The sequence below is a fragment of the Adelges cooleyi genome, unplaced genomic scaffold (genome assembly GCF_023614345.1).
Source record: "Adelges cooleyi isolate 19-005CV unplaced genomic scaffold, UGA_ACOO_1.1 ACOO_flye_CR_arks_rails_tigmint_CR_PRNA_574, whole genome shotgun sequence".
NCBI classification, from domain to species: Eukaryota; Metazoa; Arthropoda; class Insecta; order Hemiptera; family Adelgidae; genus Adelges; species Adelges cooleyi.
In genome coordinates this window covers 6,422,489-6,444,372 of record NW_026096268.1, presented here as the reverse complement: position 1 = coordinate 6,444,372, position 21,884 = coordinate 6,422,489, and the positions used below count along the sequence as shown (strand labels likewise).

The 21,884-nt window shown below is 31.7% G+C and overlaps 1 protein-coding gene across 3 annotated transcripts in view; it reads left to right on the top strand.

Moving 5' to 3' along the window:
• The window catches only part of LOC126843804 (polypyrimidine tract-binding protein 1), a 158,859-nt gene that overhangs the window by 27,950 nt on the left and 109,025 nt on the right, over window positions 1-21,884 (top strand). The window lies entirely within an intron of this gene.

Sequence of the window (21,884 nt, the reverse complement as noted above, 5' to 3'; positions counted from 1 at the left end):
GTAATGTGGAAACTTAATCCTTCCGCGATACCCCCCGCGGCTGCTGTTAACCCGCTTTACTTGTAGGCCGGTTATTTTACTCGGTTGACGAGTTCATTAAGCGACAGCAGTCGGAACGATGCGCGGATCGTTTTGACATAAAGAATAAAGGCGACTTGGTGCTAATAGTGAATTTTCCAAAAGCAATAATCAGGACCGTATTTAGACATATTCCGCTCCCGAGCATCACACGATGTTTCCGCCCGTTCCTGCTAAAAAAACTGACCCATAATTCTAAACCAAAAATAGGTATAGATTTATGTGTATAAACAAAAAAAGATACAATTTTTGTTTTTAATTACTCCGAATGAACAAAGAATATAACAAAACTAGAATATGCCAAAAGCAATAGAATAGGTTTATAAAAATTTTAAGTCATCGTTCATATTCACTTGGAGTATGTACTTTTGGCTACTACAGATGTTCTTTGAGCAATTTTCTTATAAGCAGCTCCACTTAGTGGATTTCGTTTCATTTTAATTGTTTCTAAAACAAAATATCTTAATATATAAAGCAGTACGTCAGTTCTTAATATTATTATGACTTATGTTACACAAGTCCTATTGCGTCTTCATTACTTTAATTTATTAGCCTACTGCCTAATGCCACGGTTAATAGATATATAATTTAAATTAAATATAGACTAATGACAAGATTGTTGCCTTTGTTTTACAAAAAAAAAAAATATATATTACATGAAATTTGCCACCCCTTTCAAAAATTGCCACTATTACTTGTCTCGGCAAGTTGTCGACAAAAATTCCACCGGGGACGGCAATGGACTATCGGTATTATTATAATTGTTTTTTTTTACCTAACTTGCGATTCAGCGACCAACCCTTGCCCGTGTCACCCTAATTTCGTTATCGATTAACATATTGTGTGTGTGTGTGATGTTTATTTGATGAAAAGCATGGCCAGAGCTGCACACATGTAAAACGACACGCCGACGGATTTAACCGAAAACCAAATCGGCGGCGTAGTTAAATGTGTCGGTTTTCCCCATTATGATAATACGTGGGTCATTTGTCTTTTGTCCGTTGAGTCCTAATTTACCGTATTGTCGTGTGGCTCATTCATCGGCGAACAATGTGTGTGTGTGTAGCTGAAAAAGGGCGTTACTCCGGTAGTTACTGACCGTACATGCTGGGGCTCCAATTACACTTGTACACGACCACCACACGTTACAATAATTTAACTTTGTATTATTATTTAACAGCCGTATTATAATAGTAATATAAAAAATATATATTTCACGTTCTCGGTCCGACGGTTAGTTCTGTAGTAGAAAAAAAAAATTGCAACTATCATAAAATGATCAGGATTTATGTCGTCATCGTGTTCCTCCTCCGACGCGAAGGTTACAATAGAATGCATAATAATGTTACTTAAATGAGTTTTTTGTTTGAAAATATTTTTTTGTTATTTTGACGGTTCAATTAAATATGTCGGCCCATTTTTTTACGCGCGATGGCGAGTTAAATTGCATATTCCAAAAAAATCGCTTTATACCTTTACAAAAAAAGGCTTTTAAAATTTCACGCACAAGTCATTTTTTTTTATAATAAAATCATTATTTTAGCTAAAAACGTTTCAAATAAAATCTTTGTCATGTAATACAGTTTAATAATAGTTTTTGTATTATCTATTTTAATTGAAACGCATGTTATAAGGGGTAGTTTAAGTTACATCACGCAGTGTACATTTATTTGCTTTTTAAAAACTAAATGAATTGATGAAAATAAAGATTTAATCGACAAGCAGATTCGAAAAAATAGTTTTCAAATTTTTAGCATTTAAATTTTAAGCAAATGAGAAGCATATGCATGGGAACAGATAGTGCATACTTCCCTTTCTTCTCGCCATGACAAGTTAATTGTAACTAAATGTTTTTATTTATTTCATCATCATCGCTCGTCATCTATGGTTTATTATGTTTTTGGTGGAATTGTAAAAATATTACTTACAATATCCTCATATATTGGCTTATATTTAAGTTTCAGTAAGTGTTAAAATTGTTTAAACTTAAAGTTTTTTTTATTATTGAACAAATTATTATTTAAACAGTTATAACCAGATAAAATTGGTGAAATTATAATTTTAAACTCTCATAACTTAGAACAGGGAAAACTGCCTCTCTGTTTAGGGCCGCAAAGTCTGTGGCGACAGTAACATTTTGGAGAGAGCATTAAGGTTATTGAAGAATCCACGTTCGGTTGTTAGCTTCTTATCTCGTCGAGTTTGCGTTCCCTCGTGTGACCACAATGTATGTCAACTTCCTCTGAAGGTATTTCCATTTGACTGGTATGCATAATTAACTTTGCTGCTTTTCCCTAGTGTTTTCAATCGCCTTTGGGGAAGTCTTAGACCGGCAAGCTAAGCATCAAATGGGCAGGTATACTTTCGAGAGACGTATGGGATTATAAATTCGTCATAATCTAGAAGTCTCCGGTTAAATGTATCTTTAGGATGAGTTATCGATTGAGGTCTTACATATTATGAACACCCATATTATGGCATCAAAAGTAAAAATATTCATTGTTCATTTGCTTGCAGGTAAACCCAGACTCGCCTGTTGTATGTTGATCGCCCATTGCTTCATGGTCTATTTGAAATTCATGCACGAACAACGCCATAACGTGCATTCCGTATTGTTATGCATAATTGTTGTCCTAAAATCACTAAAACTACTCGAGTGTATTCATTATAGGTTAACTTTTCAGGTTCCATTGATTAGTAGTTTTGTTTTGATTGTTTTGCATGACAAATCGTTTTAGTGTTGTTGTAAAAATCTTATCTTGCCTTAAAAGGCAGGTTTTATACCAAATTTTCCTGTTTTAAAAAAAGACATTATCACAATAAAAAGTTTTATTAAAGTATATATATATATATATTTATACTTTCGATACTGATTAAATATGTACTTAACTAAATAATGTACAGATTAAAATATAAGTACTGCACTTTCTTTTATTTATCTTATTTGGAAAACATTAAGTTTTAATAATTAAACACTTACGTTTTATGGTGAATTTTTAATTAGCCTTTTGCCTGCAAAGTACACACTGTGTACTTTGAAATAAAATAAACTCTTTAAGGTTTACTGTGAAAAGCAAATTTAGTAGGGAATAGTAATTGTTTTTAGAAAGTGCTTTTCCTAGAACTTGGTTCATCCGTCTCATTTTTATCCATCGTTGATTGTAAAAAAAAATATGTCTCGTTTATTAATTACAAACAAATCATATAAACAGCAATATTGACGATCAAATGATCAGAATTACATTGCAACGGTGGAAAATATTTCTTGATATCATTAATAAATATTGACAAAAGTAAGAGTGTGATTATTCCCCTGAGAATCTCCCCTGGGGAAACGCTCATACTGTAATTTTTATCTAGTAAACCACATGGTTATTTATTATTAATAGCTGTACTAACTTCGGTTGCATATTACTTGAAACGAAAATAAATATCTTTGTACCTTCTTCAGTGACGTGGAATTGCCCGAACGAGAATACTTAAATATGTATCATTCAAACTGTATATAAATTCAATGGAAAGATATGGACCGCAGAGTGTTTTTCTCGCAATCAGTATAGTTTAGCATGTATCTTTAAAATTGCTACCCTTATGGTTTTACCTCGGATGTTGGTTGTTTTAATATTTCTTGAGAATTTCTGGGTTTACCGATATAGACTCACACCGCCAATATATTTTATTATCAAGTTAATATACTCGAAATAGTTTCTATAACTTGAATATGTTTTTTAAAGGACTTAATTAACCCTTCATTGATTTTTCATAGTGTATATTACTTAAAGTTAATATTAGTTTATAAGCTTAGATTTGTCTTGTATTTGATCATATCTACTGTGGGTCTAAAACGGACAATCATCATTTTTGTATAGTCTGGAAAATGAGATTTAAAAAAAGAAGAAGAAAAAAAGAGCAAAATTGCATACAAATCTAAAGACAGAATTTTTTATTTTATATTTAGCTTTTGTATTTTACTTCATTATAGTTTTCTTAATAAATATAAGATACAAAAACAAGTGGTCAAATCCGACTATCGACGGTCCGACCGCACCCAACTCGTAAAATAAATTGTCTATTTTAAAAAATATACCCTAAATCGAATTTAAATTAATCTCGAAATAAGTTGACCTAATAAAACCACTTTCTCGTCAAATACTGCTTGTAATTTTTACACAGTACGGTCCGGCAGATGTTCTATGATCTAATGTCCGCCGACGAGAACCAACAAATGGACATTATAGTTTTTATTTTATCATAGGTAGGCTGTAAACCCTACTATCAGATGTACTCCCCGGGGATGTGAACGCGATACTGATGTTTTCAGAAATAGTAAAAAAAACAATACAAGCGTTTGAGTATGTTTACGGTGGACAACAATATAGTACTTATGACAATATCCGAGTTGTCGTTTCGCCTGATCGGATGTATTGTGTGTTTACATGATTTAGCTCTAAGGCCGCCGTCATTTGTACCATAATATAGTAGGACCCACGGGCCGTAGACATGTGCCGTTGTTAGGATTTCAGAAGTTCAATCAAATGGTTAGGGCGTTACATGTGATCACATGTGTATTGTCCGAGTACCTCAGGTTATTTTATATGTAAATGCCTGCCATTTTGGATGTTCTAGTAATACATGTACTGCAGGTAAACATTGTAGACCTCTGTGAGCTTTTAGCCGTTTGTAATGCATGATTGATAATATACGATAACAATGAGTAGGGCTCGAGGTAAATTTTCAAACGTGTCTGACAATAGAACTTAACTATAATATTATGTAGGAAAATGAATTTGGATATGAATAAATGACGTTAGTTTCAATTGAATCCGGCTTCGTTGTCGTGCGAGGTGTGCCGAATGACAATATATAACAATAATTTATGTATCCATAATGGGTGATAGATGAGTAATTTCAAGATCCTAAACGTACAAGGTAACCGCAGGTATTATTACCACAGATAACGCCATTACGGAAATTACTGTTGAATGTACCTACTAGTTTTAGTATTTTTGTATGCCGTCAACATGTCACTGCAAAACCAATTTCGAATAAAATATATGACAACCAGTATTTGATATACAATAGTAATTTTAAATGATACACTTATTCATCATGGTCACTTTTCGAAATAATCGGTTCCCACAACTGTCAAAATTGATTGCTCTGATTTTGTTCATAAAAATGTGCTTCAATCTATAAGTGTTATATTAAATTAATTAAATACATAATTGTATTTTAGCTATGCATTTGAGCTCAAAAAACTTTTTGGGTCGATGACTTTAATTAGTTAAATATAATTTCAAAATTATGAAATAACTGCAACACTATACATTTATGTATTTTATTAAATTGTACACTGTTTATTAATAACGTACATTCATTTTTGGTTTGGTAAATTTAAATATACATGTTTTATATGTTTCACGTTGTAAGCCGGCATATAAACAGTGCAGCTTTGTAAATAATTTCATCCTTGTGAACTTCCATTTTAAACAGCTATTCTCTTATACAGCAACCCATCGTGTGTTCTTATAGGTTTTTTTTCAAATATAAAATTTGAATTAAGTATTCGCGTTATTTATTATAGTATTAAAATATTTTGGAAGTTGTGTTATTTTACTTAGGTACCATTTATTTTAAATTGGAACGAAAAGGGATATTGATTAAGTGGAAATATTAAAAATTACTTTCGCAAAAGCTCTTATATGAACACATCAATTGAACGGAGTTCAAATGTATATAGTTTTTTGATTTTGTTTGGCACTAGAAAATTATTAAGACGTTATTTGCAAATCGAACTTACAGCCCCCGTAGAGCAGACGTTAAGCCTTTTGACTTTACCTTAGAAAAATGTGTTTTATGATAAATTTCGACCTTGTCGATTTATTTTCAGATTAATTTCTATAAGCTTCAGGGTACTATTTTCAATGTATGATCTATGAGGAAAAGCCGTTTTAGTGGTAAGCAATGCTTTCGCCGTAACAAATTTGTGTGTCTGGTCCAGATTCTCTTTTGCAAATAGAAAATGTTATGTGAGAAACCGATTTTAATTAAAAAAAAATCAGTTCTCCGTAATAAAATTAATTAATTTTGAGCATTTTCCAATATTAAAACGCAATTTTCTCACATCGAAATGTCAAAAAAATAAGAAAAAACCATTTCCAACATGACCTAGTAAAGTAGCTCAAAGGACTCGTACACTTTTTACAGATCTGAATTCGGACAACCCTAAGTAGTCAAAACGATGTCAGGCTTTTCGGTGTAATGCGTCAAAAGCTCGGGCCGCTTTCAACACGTTAAACGAGATAAGTCGTCTTCTTTCCCGGTTTAAGCTTTGTTGTTGGTGGAGCGTGTGTGTGTATGATGTCGTTTTTGGTATTTCATTACGGTACTCTGTCATCTCGAGATGTTGAAGGGCGGTGGCAGCGAGACGATGAAGAGGCGCTAAAGCCCTGAAATTAGTCTCTTTACCACGCTAACAGATAGATAGATAGCGACGAGCGGGGGAGAGACAGATAGTGCACTCATCTCCCTTAACTCCTTTATACATTGTGTCCGTGACGTGATTAAACTCTTGTCAGTCGGACAGGCCGATAATTATATTTCCGGGACGTTTGGCTCGTGACTTATTTTTCATCATATGTGTATAATATATATATATTACATACACGTTAAATACATAGTACACACACACACAAACCCGACGATATATTGGTGACGTCATACCGTCACCGCTTTTAATATTATGTAACGTGTTAATTGTTAATATTTGCCACATATATAGGGATATATGTGTGTAATATATGTATATATATTTCTCATTTCGCGTCAACGTTATTGGGTTATTTAATTACACGGCCGACGCGACGTTCCGTTTATAACGTGTACTTGTATGACGATAGATTTTCATCGGATTCGTTGGGCCAATGGTTAAATAAAACCCAATTAATTTCCATTCGGATTTTCCGTAAAAATTGTTCAGGATCTAGTGGTTAAACTGTACAGGGTGTAGGCCAAGCGTGGTAACTATACCTATACGAGCGGGGAACAAATGTAAATGTTTTTGTGATAAATAATAAAAAATGTAAAACTCAACATTTTGCAAAAAAAATCTATAATCATTTGTGCCGTCCGTTTACTATACCCCCATCTGACCCTACTTTACCAGGATGTCGGTTGATTGGTTGTGTTGTAAACATCAAAACAAACATCATATTATGCAAACATAGTAGAGAAAACCGTTTGGAAACATTATACTTATAATATATTCGTCTATAACCATTTGTTTGTCTGACTTTGACGGTTTAAGCCTATAGGTAAAATAAAATAGCAAGGTGGGTAGAGAGGAGCTGGAACAGTTTGATTTATTTATATATATATATATATATATATATATATATATATATATATATATATATAAGATGCTATACAAAATTGAAGAAAAAAAGTATACTTTTTAGATTACAATGTTCAGAAAAGACTCTTTGATGTCGTGTTCAAATACTATTTTTTTTGTTTTAATCCACTTTGAACTCACTTAAGTTGAAATAAACAATTTGTTGTTTGAATAACATTAAACAACTACAAAAACGTTTAAAACATAATTATAATATTGCAATAATGTATTATAGGACATTTAAATTACAGTGCAGTGTAGTGTATTTTTTTTGTTTCAATTTCACTAATTGTAAGTTTTTATTTTATTTCCAAGTATGATGTAAATATAAATTTTTTCCGTGACAATATACAACAATGTTTTACTTATAGTTGGAAGTTAAATTGTTGTAAAAAATTTCCCTGTGAGAAATTCATAAATAAGGAAAGTAGCTTTTTGGTTTTTTAGAAAGCTTGAAGAAATTAAGTCAGTGTAAAGATTTTTTTAAACGAAGCATTCATTTTTTGGAATGATTAGGCATTATAGTATTCGGTGTATAAACACCATTTCGTTACTGATGTATTACCGTGGCCGATGATAAAAAGATGAATTTCTATATAGTTATAATATAATGTTTTACTTCAAGCAAACGACACACTTTTGTAACAAGTAATATGGACATCATCATACTATAACATCTGCCGAGGGGGCAAAGTGAGACTTTTACCTCTTCCCCTTTTACAATTTCTGTATGTGTGTGTGGGGGGGGGAGGCCGATTGCTCAAAACAAATATATTATTTTACCAGGTTTTAAACAGTTCCCACTAAACATTACCGAATGAATAAAACATTTGTTTTTCGCTGGTACGCGAAAGATTTGTGTTGTATGTCTTTGTGCTTGGAGTAGGGGCGGGCAACACGTCTTTAGGGTATTATCGGTAGGACATTCTCGGGTCAGGTGCACTCCGGGTGAAGATTACCGTCGTGTACTGTTTGCCTTGTCGTCGCGGCCGGCCTTTTTCAGCAAAATACATAACGCGTATTATGCTGTGTGTTTGTGGACTAGGGAAATACAGCAGCGGCAAATCCCTCTCGTCTCATCACATATGTAACGTGTACCGGACACGGCCGGATTATCGTTCTTGGGCTTTTACAAATGTTTTTAGCCTACACGAAAAGACGACATGGTGGTTTTCGATGGAACATTGCAAGCGGTGGAACGCGGGCTAAGCGAGACGGAGTGGGTTACTACGGTAGTAGTATTAGAGAGAGAAAGAGAGAGCTAATGCGTTCAGCTGGGTTCCTGGACATTAGCGGTTTATGAATTATTAAAATGGTGCCGACTGCTGCTGTAGGTGGTGTTTCAACCGAGTCCATTAGATACAAGCAATATTATATCCGGCGGAGCCAAAGGTCTTGCGGATGTAGTAGTAGTAGTAGTAGTAGTAGTAGTCCGTCGTGGCGGTCGTTGTGGTTCCTCCCCCGGGGATACTTCTGAGCAGGTTTTACATAAACCCACTCTTTATCTTCTTGGGGCAAAGAAAAAAAATTCTCCCGACTGTCCAGATCAACATAATATTTTAAACGAACGAGACGGCAAGAACCGTATTCCTTCGGCTCCGCACGTCCAGAATTTGCACCTTAAACACATTTCGCCCGGTCGTTATTGCGGTGGAAGCATTAAAGTCAAATTTTGCTACCCGCCCCAAAGGTAGTTTTATAATAGTTGTAAAAACACTTTTTCTTCATAGCTCCATACGTTTCCCACGAATTTGTTATTGCCAGGTCGGTTGTATTTCCTCGGCGATGGTTTGTTGTACCGATTAACGTTATACCTAGACGTTTAAAAAACGTTTCAAATTTTAACTTCGTTCCGAAACTGAGAAGGTATTGTCTTTACAGTAACGGGCTTTTTTAATGTCTGGAACCATGAAACCGCTTAACTGATTTATTTATTAAGCAAGTCTATGAATCAGAAACCGTACCTGAAAGGTGCTTTCAACAAATTTACCGCTCTCCCTTCAAAATCGAGAAAAACACCTTGAAAAGGAAAGAACAGTCAACGCATGTATCAGAAAAATATTTTCATTATGATTTTAACTACGATGTTCGGGTAAAAACGGCATGAAATTATTATGTACAAACGATTAATCTAAATAGTATCATCTATTAACCCTTAAACTATGAATACAATTTTAAGCAAATATTTTGCCTTAAAAATGTTTTTTTTATCAATAATCTGTTTTAAAAAAAAAAATGTTTTGTCTTAAGATAGTATAATGGCGGGTGAAATTTCAAAAGTATATTTACTAAATAGTTTTGTTGTATACATTTTTTACTTAGGCAATTATGGAAAGTTAAGTTGCCTTACGATGTAAACCTTAACCCTGATAACAATAAAAGTCCATAATAAAGGTTAAATATATTTAGGTTTTTCATTTATACACTTATGTAAAAGTTGATTAAATTTGAAAAAATGTTAGTACTTTCGTCTTTTTGATGATCTTTTTTGCAATAAAACGTTTTTGCACAAATAACTAAACATGTCGGTTGTTATTTAAAAATAAATGTTAATCGCACTATAATTAATTTAAAAAGATGTTTTTTTTCAATCGTTAAAGTTGGCTGGGCTACAGTTGGGCGACCAAAGTTTATTAGTTTTATTAACAGGCAACCTTTATTTACTGTTTGGAATTCACAATATAATATTATGTATCCCATAATAGCATGGCGTTATTCACTTGAATTTATATTGAGAAACACCGTGTACCAGAGTGATGTGCTTTTAAACAACTAAGAAATTGGATGCTCATTGTTTATTTCTATCTGTTGCGTGGATTTGAATGGAATGTTTTGCCGCCAGTGTTCTGATGGACGGAACTTCCTGTTTTTCTCTCTCTAAAATTGAATAATTTATTATTCCGTCTTGATGTTAGACAGCGCGACTGTAAAACATAGCTTTTTTATAGTGTCGACAATAAAACATAGTTTATATGCATGCATAACCGTGTATACATAACTTCATTCTTTATAGTGTGTTAGTAACACTAACATAGCTGTTTTAAAATAACCACTAGAACGCGGGCAAAAGTAAACTAGATTTTAGTGTTAACGAGAATTGCTATGAATCATTAAACTGCATACATAACAATAGCACTCAACAATATCGAAAGAAACAGTTTTTGTTGAATAAAATATGAAATTTGCATTTTATTAGCTTCAGTTATTTCTAGAGCTCGATTTATAATATATATTGTCATTCGGAGATTACAATTAAACATTTTTTTGCACATTCAAAGTGACTGATTCAAAAATACATAAATAAACTCGTACATCTTCTAATAAATTATTTATAAACCATCCTTTAACGACCACCTGGAGTAACTAAAAGTTTAACCAACATGAATTGAGTTTTAATAAATAACCGTAATCGTTAAATTAAATAATTGGTAATAATATATGGAGGCACAATAAAAATGTAATTACCGGTTGTTTAGATTAATAAATATTTATAAATTCTAAACTGGCTATTAAGTGTTTTATGGATACTCTCTAGATTGAAATTTGCTATTATAATGAAATCGTTAATAATATGTTGAGAAAAAAATGAGCAATTAAAAATAACATAAGAAACGTTACATTCGTTGTTTTTCAAAGGAGACATTTTTTATAATTTGTTAGCTGCAGTTCAACAAAAAAACTCAAGCGGACAAAGTTGTTCAGTGTTGAGTATTAATCGAATAAATTGTATTTTTTAATCAACAAAGGCATGGATTACAAAATTAATCAAACCGTGCATGTTCTTATATACTGGTTCAGGTTAAATTAATCCGTCAAGCATCACAAATAACTCGTGTTAACCAAATAGTAGTACAGATTTGTTAGTTAATAATTTACCAATCATTATTTTCAATAAAGTAGTTGATTAGTTAATGTATCTAATTGTTTCGGTTTATAAATTAACTAAAATTCAATTCATTTCGCAATGTTATATTATCAAACAATAATTGTAGAATTTTCGTTATGCATTTGATCATAATTTTATTATATGTTCGGACATGGCTGACCGTTAGTTGATTTATTGGTGACACTAGTTGTTTATAAAATCGAACGATTCGATAAATGTTCAAAATAATAAGCGCTCCGGACAAAAGAGAGCTCTCATTTGAATTATATTTTAGGTATTTTAAAGCGGCATTTTCACAACGTTCAGGAAGACAAACAATAATTATCCAACCCAATTATACTTCCCGGACTCATAGCATAAAATTTAAGCAAACCCGATACAGAGAGACCGACTTAGGCGAGTAAATAACATAAGTAGTATTCATCCGAATAGTGCGGTTTTCCTTTGTGAATAATTATATATATATATATATGTAGTATATTCCTTGTGGCTTTAGCTGTAATAATACAAAAATTCCATGCATGAAACTCATCACATCACCGGAAATTACAATATTTCTTGTTTTGTGTTTTCCTTTTATAGTTTAATGGACTTTCATTCATTTGTCAGGTCGTTACTGTTTTATAAAATATGTTTGTTGTGTAACTGTGCACACAAGTTGGAAGAAATGAGTATCTTTATTTTATTAAAGAAAAATAGTATAATCATTTACGATTGTTGTTGGGTTTTACATTTTCATCGTCGTTAATATTTTCTAGTTTATACAGTTAAAAGATTTTTTTTTTTGGGAAATTTTAGAGCATTTTTTTTTATCATACTTAACGCTTAATATTTGTTTAAGTGTTATAAACGTTGAAATTCTACAAAGCTGACTTTTTTTTATGACGTAACGTTTATATTGTCAATATTTGTTCAAAGTTATTTGTACATTAAATATTTACGTAATTTACGGTTTATTCAATTTAGACATAATTCAATCTGTGTATAGATTTCCTGGATTTGATTTTAATTAAATTTACTTGCTTTATCTAATTTAACCAAACACGGTTAAATTACAAAAAATAATAATAATTACACTCGTCAGAGAAAGTTACATAAATTGTAGTATTTTTGTAGTTTGAGTTTAGTTGAAAGTTCTCAATAATAATAATTAATTTATAAACGCAAAATGTTATTTCAATTCATAAACTTACCGACTTTTGCCTTTAGGCATTTTAACAGTTATTGAGTAAATTATCATAAACTTTTATATACTTCAATAATAATACTGCAGCGTTAATTTTTTAAGGCCGTGGTGTTAGCTAAGGAAATATTAAAATTAAAATGTACAATATATTATATTTATTGTGTATAATCAATTAATGAATATTAATTTAGTAACAGTTCGTCATAAAAACATCTTAAGCGTATATTGCGTTGTTAAAATATGCAAATAAGTTACTCAGTTGAAATTTAACGATTGGCTATAATTTGAAATCGCGATTACTCAACTATTATAAATAATTGGAAAATCGTATGCACCGATAGTCGTCGCATGTAAATAAAATGTGATGCGAAACAGTAGTTCGTTTTATTCAATTAAGCGGGAAAGGGTTTATTTATAATGCTTGAATTATATTTAAAAATAATTCTTTAAGTTGAGAAAAAACCCTAAAACTTCATAACAATCCTGACACGTTGCAGACCCATCAATTTCCTTAAAGATCTTAAAAATATAATCCTTCTTTGTTCCTTCCTCGCTTCTGCTAAAAACACTTAAAGTTCGTTAGCCAATATGTTTTCAATGAAACAATATTAACTGTTCTTCCCTTTTTTATAATATTTTAATACCATATTATCATTTTTTTTTTGTTTTTTCTTGTTCATATTTTTTGTTTTATATTCTAAATTTGTTGAATGCTATCTGAAAATAAAAAAAAGTCACAATTAAGTTTGCTCATTACTAAGAATTATAAATCAAGGCGTGGATTTTATTTGTAAATATTAGTACTCAACTTGAAGTGTTATATTGGGAAAGCCATTAAGGTAAATAATTATGGGACTCAACCAAACCCAGGAATTTTATTTAGATAGCAAATAGTAATTTAAAAATAACGAATTATATAAAATTCATTTTTATTTACCGTTTAATAAATAATCCTTTGTTTTTAATTATTTTTTAAATAAATAACTATTATTTAGACTTTTATTAAAATAAATTGTTATTTTGATTAAATTGCCAAACAAAAAATGATTAAAGTTATAATGGATTTTTTTTCAAATAATTTGTAATGCGTTGAAAAAAATTGTGTTTTAATGTGGTGTTTCATTGAAAACTTTTATTTGATATTAGTGTTTGGATATTTGTTCAAATAAAAATAAAACTTTTTTTAATTAAAATAATTTGCATTTTTAATAGTTATTTAAATTATAAAAAATGATTTAAATAATATACAGGTGTGTAATAAACTGTAGTGCGTCCATATTATTCATCATTTTCCACGTTCACGCGATTTTCTTACTATAGCACGTAAGTACTTATCCTTTACATACTATCTAACCCAATCGCTATCGTTGCTACATTATTGTATCTCTTGCTCTTTTTCATCGCTCTTATTCAATTCCATTGATCGTTGCGTTTACATTTAACATGATATTTTATTGTTTGAATTTCGAGATGAATAACAACGAGGAACAGTGAATGGGTCGCACAATATACACTTACTTTGGAGGGTGTATGAAATGATTAAGAACATTAACTGTATAATAGTTGCATGCAAATTTCTCACTTGCTCGAGATTAATGTAATGTGTCGCGACTAGGAACGACACACAAACGCACATATGTACACATAATGCTATTTACAAGTCATTAGTTTATAAATTGCGTGGAAAATAAATGGACACCGACGCATTGTGCTGTATAGGGATAATAATAATAATAATAATAGTACTAGTGGTGGTGGTGGTGGCGAAGTTGTTAATTACCTAGACTGTTTATCACATTGCAGCAATGTTCATTATACCTACCGACCAACATTCTGTATGGCATTAAAGATTTTTTTTAAGGACGATTTCAAGTGTCGACATAAACTAAAATCTTATTTAGTTTAGTCGAGGTACAAGATAATTTCCCCCGAGTAAGTCAAACAATATTAAAATAAGTAAATCAAATAATGAGAGATCGGATTTTGCGTTTGGAAAATTCTTAATCGACTAAGTTTGATCATGATTGAAAAAAAAAATCATAAATCCATCGTGACTTTAACATTTTAGGAAAAAAAATGAACTAGTTATTTATTGGCTAGTTATCTAGTGTGTATTACTATTTACTGAATGTCGCATATTATGTATTTTAATTAATTTTATGTATTTTTGTTTTAAGTTAATATTTAAACTAAATAAAAATGTCTTATACAAATAAAACACGTATTCCAATTTTCAACATTTATTATTTAAAATTGAATAATATAACATTGCAAAAATTTAAATTATAAAATAAAATAGTTAACTAGTTAGTTAAGCGTTTAATTATAGATTATCACTTCGTTAATCGACCGATCGCTATAAAATAATAAACCAAATTCATGTTGGTTACAGTTTTAGTGGTTTGCAAAATGAATTAGTTATTATTCAACTCTGATGAGCTTTGTCCAATCGAGTTTTTGTTGTTAAATAGTTATTTAAACAGCTGGATAATGTTTTAAATTTATTGTTTACAGTTTTTTACATTTATTTTTTTCATTGAGTATCAATAACATATTTGTTCAATAACAGTATTATAATAATTTATATAAATATTTTTCAATTCTGACAACCGGTAATTACATATTATACATATCTTTGTGGGATTGATTTATATGGGATAAATATCTACACTGCTTTAACCGGTTAAGCTGTCATTGACAATTGGCAAGTTAATACCAATTGACGTTCAAAGGGTCAAAAGTAAATAGAATACAGACAAAAATATGGCAGTCACCCCTGACCGTGTCTGTTCAAGCGAAAAACAATACAATTGAAATAACAAAGTTAAATGCCTGCTTATTATTGATGGAAAAATATTATTGTTCTTAGGAACGGCTTATCTGACTGTTCGAATTAATACTCGTGTAACCTAACTTTGCGATTTAAGGTTTATAAAAAATCGAATTGGCGCACTCTCGGTGTGTAATAATGACTAGAGAATAATTATTATTCATTGTAAAAGAATTCAAGCATTTATAGTTTAGTAAACATTTCTTTGTACAATATTTTAATGTTAAATATTATTTTAGCTTAACATATAGCGACAGTTGTTCTTTCTCTGCGTTATTTGTACCTTTTTTCCTATTCATAATATTTGCGACTAACCCTATCACTTATTCGAATATGTTTGTGATATTTTGGTATGAGACACACAATATATAGTATAAAATGTAAAACTAAACGGATTGTGTTTTGATTCAAGTAACAACTAAATCCCAAACATATGGCACGGCTACTCGTAAAGGGGTCTTATACGGGCTCTACAACATCCTCATTTGACTTAAACGGATCATGAGTATAATGTGTAGAGACGATTAAGAAATGGAACCAGCAAAGAACAATCAAACGTACCAATTAACTTATATCCTATTTGCGTGGGCGAAAACTAATCATATGTGTAACATGACATTTATTTCCCGTGCACTCCACAATTATAATAGACAACACATGTTTCTATTTGTAATTTATTTTTATAGGTTGTGGTTCTATGTTCTGCTGTACGTGCATTAGTACAAACTATATTAGACGATATTAATATTGCTCCACATTTTGTTTTTTTTTTAGAAATAATAAAAAAAAAAATGGCGTGACCTCAGTATTCAGTGTTGAAAATAATCAATTTTAGTTAATAAAAATAATACTCGGATAAGGTTTATTGTTTCAGTTGGTCGATTATTTTCCGTCGTATAAATTGTTAGTTGTTTATTAATTGGTTATTTTTATGTGAGTATCACAACACCGTATACTGACAATGAGTACAAAAATTAATTTATGCAATCGAGTTGAAAATCGGAATAAAGAGTAAAGTAAGCAATAAACGAATGAAAAATGTAACAAACAAGTACCAAAAAAATTGAGTAAGCGAATACAAAAAGTCGAGTAAACAAATCAAGTAAATGAGTATATAAATCGATTAAACAAATTAATGAGTAAGTAAAGCCAATTGACGAGCTCGTGAGTGATTAAAAATAGATTTAACGAGTGAAAAAATTAAATAAACGTAAAATAAAAAACCAGTAAATGATTAAAAAATTGATTAAACCAGTAAACGAATCGAGTGATTGAGTAAATAAATCAAATAAACGAGTTAATAAAACTAAGTAAAGCGAGCAAACGAGTAAGAGTACCGCGTTAATATTGAAATCTAGTGAAAAAATAGAGAACGAGTAAACATATCGAGTAAACGAGTAAATGATTATAAAAAAATTTCACGAATTTTCTTAGTAAGCCTATCAGCCTAAAAACAGTGTCATGCTATTAAAAAAATACAAACTTTTTTTATAAACATTTACCCTTTCATGTATTGCATCTCGTCACACGGCTAAAGTCGCTATAGATATTTTTGACGTTCATCACTGAAGAGTTGGGTGCCGGTTTTTATAGATTTCTCAGGCTTATTTCCCCTTGAAATCGAGCAAACGTTACACAGTCGGTAATATGTTATGCACGGCTATGCTGATGCATATAATGTATAGTATGCGAGTCTTAAGTTTCCGTTCTAAAATGGCTTTCAGGGCGGCGGCGTAGTGGTGAAACGGCTGCGATATAATTTCCTTCTTATGCCCGTGCACTATATTGCGATAGTATATTAACCTATATACGGAGGGGGGTACTGGCGTAGGTGGGCTGGGCTGTATCAAAAACACATACGGGTCTAAGCAGGACTGAGTGGTACGGCCAAATGTGTAGTGCCTAATGCAATTCCATCAGAATCGCCACCCGACATACTTGTACGCCAGAGGCAGTCGTTAAAAATAACGTTTCCCCTACAGTTTTACACGGACAAGCGGTGTCAAGCGTTGAAAAAACCCATGTCGTTCAGTAAAATATTGTCCTATGATTTTTATGTAAAAAACTATTCATTATAGCGGTGGTTGACTGACTTAGACACAGAAACGCCACTATAAAGTCTATGATGAGGGTAATTAGCAAGTTTTGCGGCTACGTTTAACTTTTGTACCGTCAAGACGTATATTTAGACTATAACTCGGTTTTGTTATTTCGTTAGGGTCGCCTATGAAATGTACCAACAGCCAACGGATATCAGATCAGTTCCTTAGATCTTGTTACTGCAATTTCTTCTCCGTGCCGGATTTCTAAATAGGGTACATATAATTATGTTCAACTGAGAGTAACTTTGGTTCCGTAGTAATTCATGTCGATGTCTCCGTTTTAACATTATATCATAATGTTTGGCCTTGTAAAATACATTATTGAGGTAGAACCACCGATTGATTAGTTTTGGCTTTTGGCACGCAGAATAATATTATATGCAATATGAATGGCATTTAGGCTGAAGCTTTCTGTATCCGTCAATATTTCGATTTTGGCGTTAACTCTTCACTGGCTCGCATCAAAATTATAATTCCGGCAACAATCGAATAATAATTTAATTACCTCTGCCGTTCATTGTGTTATCGTGCGTCTGGACTGTTTAAAATTGATCATTATTTTTCTAGGGTCAACGTTATCGAGTGAAACACCTACCGCCGAATTTGCATAATTATCTCTTATGTAGTTTAATAGAAAAAAATTATAATATGCAAGGACTTTTGCGATTGTAATACCCGCATACGACAACGATAACCGGTATTGTGCCAGTCCGAGTAATCTCTATGGACAGCCTTCTAACGATCTAATAACCTTGTTATGAATTTAAATTATACTGTATCCTCCGAAACATGATGTCGTAGCTTGAGTAAACCGCGAATAATAATTATGACATTTTTTTTTCAAAACCTTTCTTTACACGGAGATTGACGATGGGTGGGTTTGTTGCACCATTGGCAATGTACAAACGTACAAATTCCAGCGTTTTGTAAGTGTTCATTATTCGATATTAGATACACGACTAGTAAAACGGGTTATACCTTTTAATAATCGTAAAAAAAAAAAGAAAAAACTTTAAAAAAATAATAACTCTGGTCGAACCGACTGAGAAAAACAATAGGGTGAAATTAGTCATGTTTTTACTGAGATATTATAGGTGTGTGTCTGTGTATGTGTTTTTTTTTATGTTCATAATATTATACTATAGCATCTTAAGCAATAATTTCAAACGCTCGCATTGTAGTTTGTTGTGCACTGGTGTAACAAAGAAACGACCAGACCGACTGTAATAATAATTAGTATATTATGTCGGCGGCGAAGTGGGACTCTACTTGCCATGGATTTTTCCACCGTTTTCGTCTAGTCAGGTTAATAATTGTGTATATAAATTTTTTTTTATTTGTATTATTAATATGTTTTATCATCGCACGATATAATGCGCGTTATCGTTGTTGTATGACCGTTTAAAAAATGTACCAGATATAAAACTACTTAAAAAACAAGGTAACATAATAATTTAGTAAGTATATGTCGGCGGCGAAGTGGGACTACTAGCCGTGGATTTTTCCACCGTTTTCGTCTAGTCAGATTAATAATTATGTATATTTTGTATTTTATTTGTACCATTTTAATATGTTTTACCATCGCACAGAGTATAATTCGCGTTATCGTTGTTGTATGACCGGGAAAAAATATTTCAGATACAACACTACTTAAAAAAAACAAGGTTCCATTAATAATTGTTGCTGGATATAGAACCGATTTTTTTCCCGTTCACCGCGCCCCTGTACACGTTATAATCCCGACGCCGACAGGTCTGCATCAATTAGTGACTGTTAAATCCGAAAATCAAATGCACCTCCCCCTCTCCCGCCCCCCTGGTCGCGTTATTCCTCGGTCCATTTCGTCTGATCTAATGGATTTTCATTTGTGCATGTATTATTATAAGCTTAACCGCACCTCGGCGCGAGTAAATCCCCCGACAAACGCACACCGCACGTGCGTTATTGATTACTACATGCAATATTGTGCCTAAGTATGGTTTTCAAAATTGGTTATCCAAAAGTATCCGGGCCCGGGTTAAATCATCAAAGGGCCTAGCTTGTTTTAATTTTCCATTTGAAATACGGCTTGGCGGTAATGATTATAAAAAAACATACTTAGTAAACATATTAAGATTTAATGTTGGCATATTATAATAACAATAGAATACATAGTAACACGGCATAATGTTTTAGTAAAGATTTAGGTCATTGTTTGAAAAATTCGTGGAAATTGTGCTAATAATGTGATTTTAGTATTTGTTAAGCTGGAATTTTAATTTAATATCATGTTCTCACTAATTATTATGTAACCGGAGCTTTAAATAAAACCCGTTTTTTTAAAATTCTGATAAAAAATATAATGATCAATATTATAGTTAGTTAGCCAAAAATAAATACCGTCGACAGCCACTGTAACTAATATGCAACAATATGATATTAAAAAAGGTTAATTTTTTAATACGTTCTAAGTTTTTATCTATGTTCTTCTTATAAAATAATTACATTTTATAATATAATTATTTTATCATTTTTATAATATAATATATAACCACAAGTGTTGGTTAAGTTTTTTCTTGATTAATGTGTTCTTCTGTCCTTTGTACGACCCTGTAGTGACTTATAGGTCGTGACGTGTGTTTAGTTTTTAAGTCAACATATTTGGTTATCGTGCAAAAATAGTAAAGAATTAATATATAAGTATATACAGTGGCACAGCTGTAACTAATTGTAATTGGCTCATTATGGTTACTTTTTTTTTTAGTGCGCTCAAAAAAATAATCTGATTACATTACATTAATAATAATAGTTAATAAAAGTAGATTTGCACTTAAGTTTAATGCCGTATAATAGCTGTATCGCCTTTATTTATTGTATGTACGAATAACATTTTTACTGAAAACAAAAAAAAACTATTCCGTTTGAGTTATTTGTTTGAATTTTAAAACAACAATTAAGTGTTTTTAATTAATATTTGCAAACAAATACTTTGAAATTATTATAGTGGTAGAAAAAAGTATAACTTTGTCGAACGCCGCAGGGAAAGATTTTTTTTTTTGAAACAGACGCGAGTTGTGACACACATGACTGTGAAACATTCAATTAGTTATATTTTAAAAAGTGTTTTAGCACTGTAGGTTCTCGTTTTGATTGGCGCAGTTGGAAAAGTACTTACAATACAATAATTGTCGGTTCGTTACGCTGACAACACCGAAATTGGCCTTAGAACACGTTAAATACTTTGAGGTCATTCGAATCTATACACTAGAGCTGATTATAAAAGGGAAATGACTGTCTCAAAAATTCCTCTTTAGTTTTCCACAATTAATCCTGCGAAAGCTCAATGTCGGTACATTTTATATCTATAATCAAAGAATGGGTTATATTAGGTATGGTTAACCTTTGGTAGACAAGGGATGCCTGGTAATTTATTCAAAAGATCATTCTTTACACGAACCCTGCTGTATTTGTATGATAAATAACTGTTATGTAGTATTCTTTTAGTTTTCATAATTTTATTAAAAAAACAAAAAATACCTTTAATGTATATTTCAAAGCATTTCTGAGAAACTGACTTGATGCTTTTATCGGGGTAATAATTCAGATCTCAATCATCGTATTTAATGCAGAAGTCTTACCTATATATTTTTTGTAAGTTAATAACTTATAATGTAAAAAAAAAAATATATTTTTTAATTACACTAAACAGGGCAAGTTTCCCTCCCACTCGACATTAGGTTTTTTACAATTTTTATAATATACCTAATTATTATTATAGTAATTTTTTAGTTCTTCCAACCAATTTTGATGATTCTCCGGTTGTGAACATTTTGGATGTATTAAAGATTTTAACCAAACAAATGTTTGTTAAGCGTTTGTTGATAAAACAATTCAAAATGGATTTCGAGGTTTTGATTTTTCTTCTTTTCCAAATGGAGTGCACTGGAACTAGTTTGCATATTTTTAGAACAAAATTACAAATATATTGAGTAGGTATTTAATTGATTCCCTAGCCCGAAACTGAAAACAAACCTCCCCAAATAAAATATAATAACGTTTCGTCGCCGTGTTCCCTTCAGAGACGAACGGCCTACGCGTTCCGTTACTCGGAAGAATTACTCGGAATAGACGTTAGCGCCCCGCGCACGTGGTACCTTTCGCATCCCTCACTGTTAGGGTTCAAATTCAACCCTCCCCCTCTTATCCGCAGTATGTGTACACCCTTTATGAATGCATACCGGTATTGCAACAACAACAACAAACGGACGGACGACGATACCGCCGTAGCAGTGACCGCGTACAAGGCGTTCACCCTGTACAAGGTGATTCACTAGCAGCTATAATAAAGAACCAGTCAATATATCGGAAATATTACTTATTAAAATTATTGTTGTTTTTTTAAATTTAACTTTACACTCAATAGAACTTCA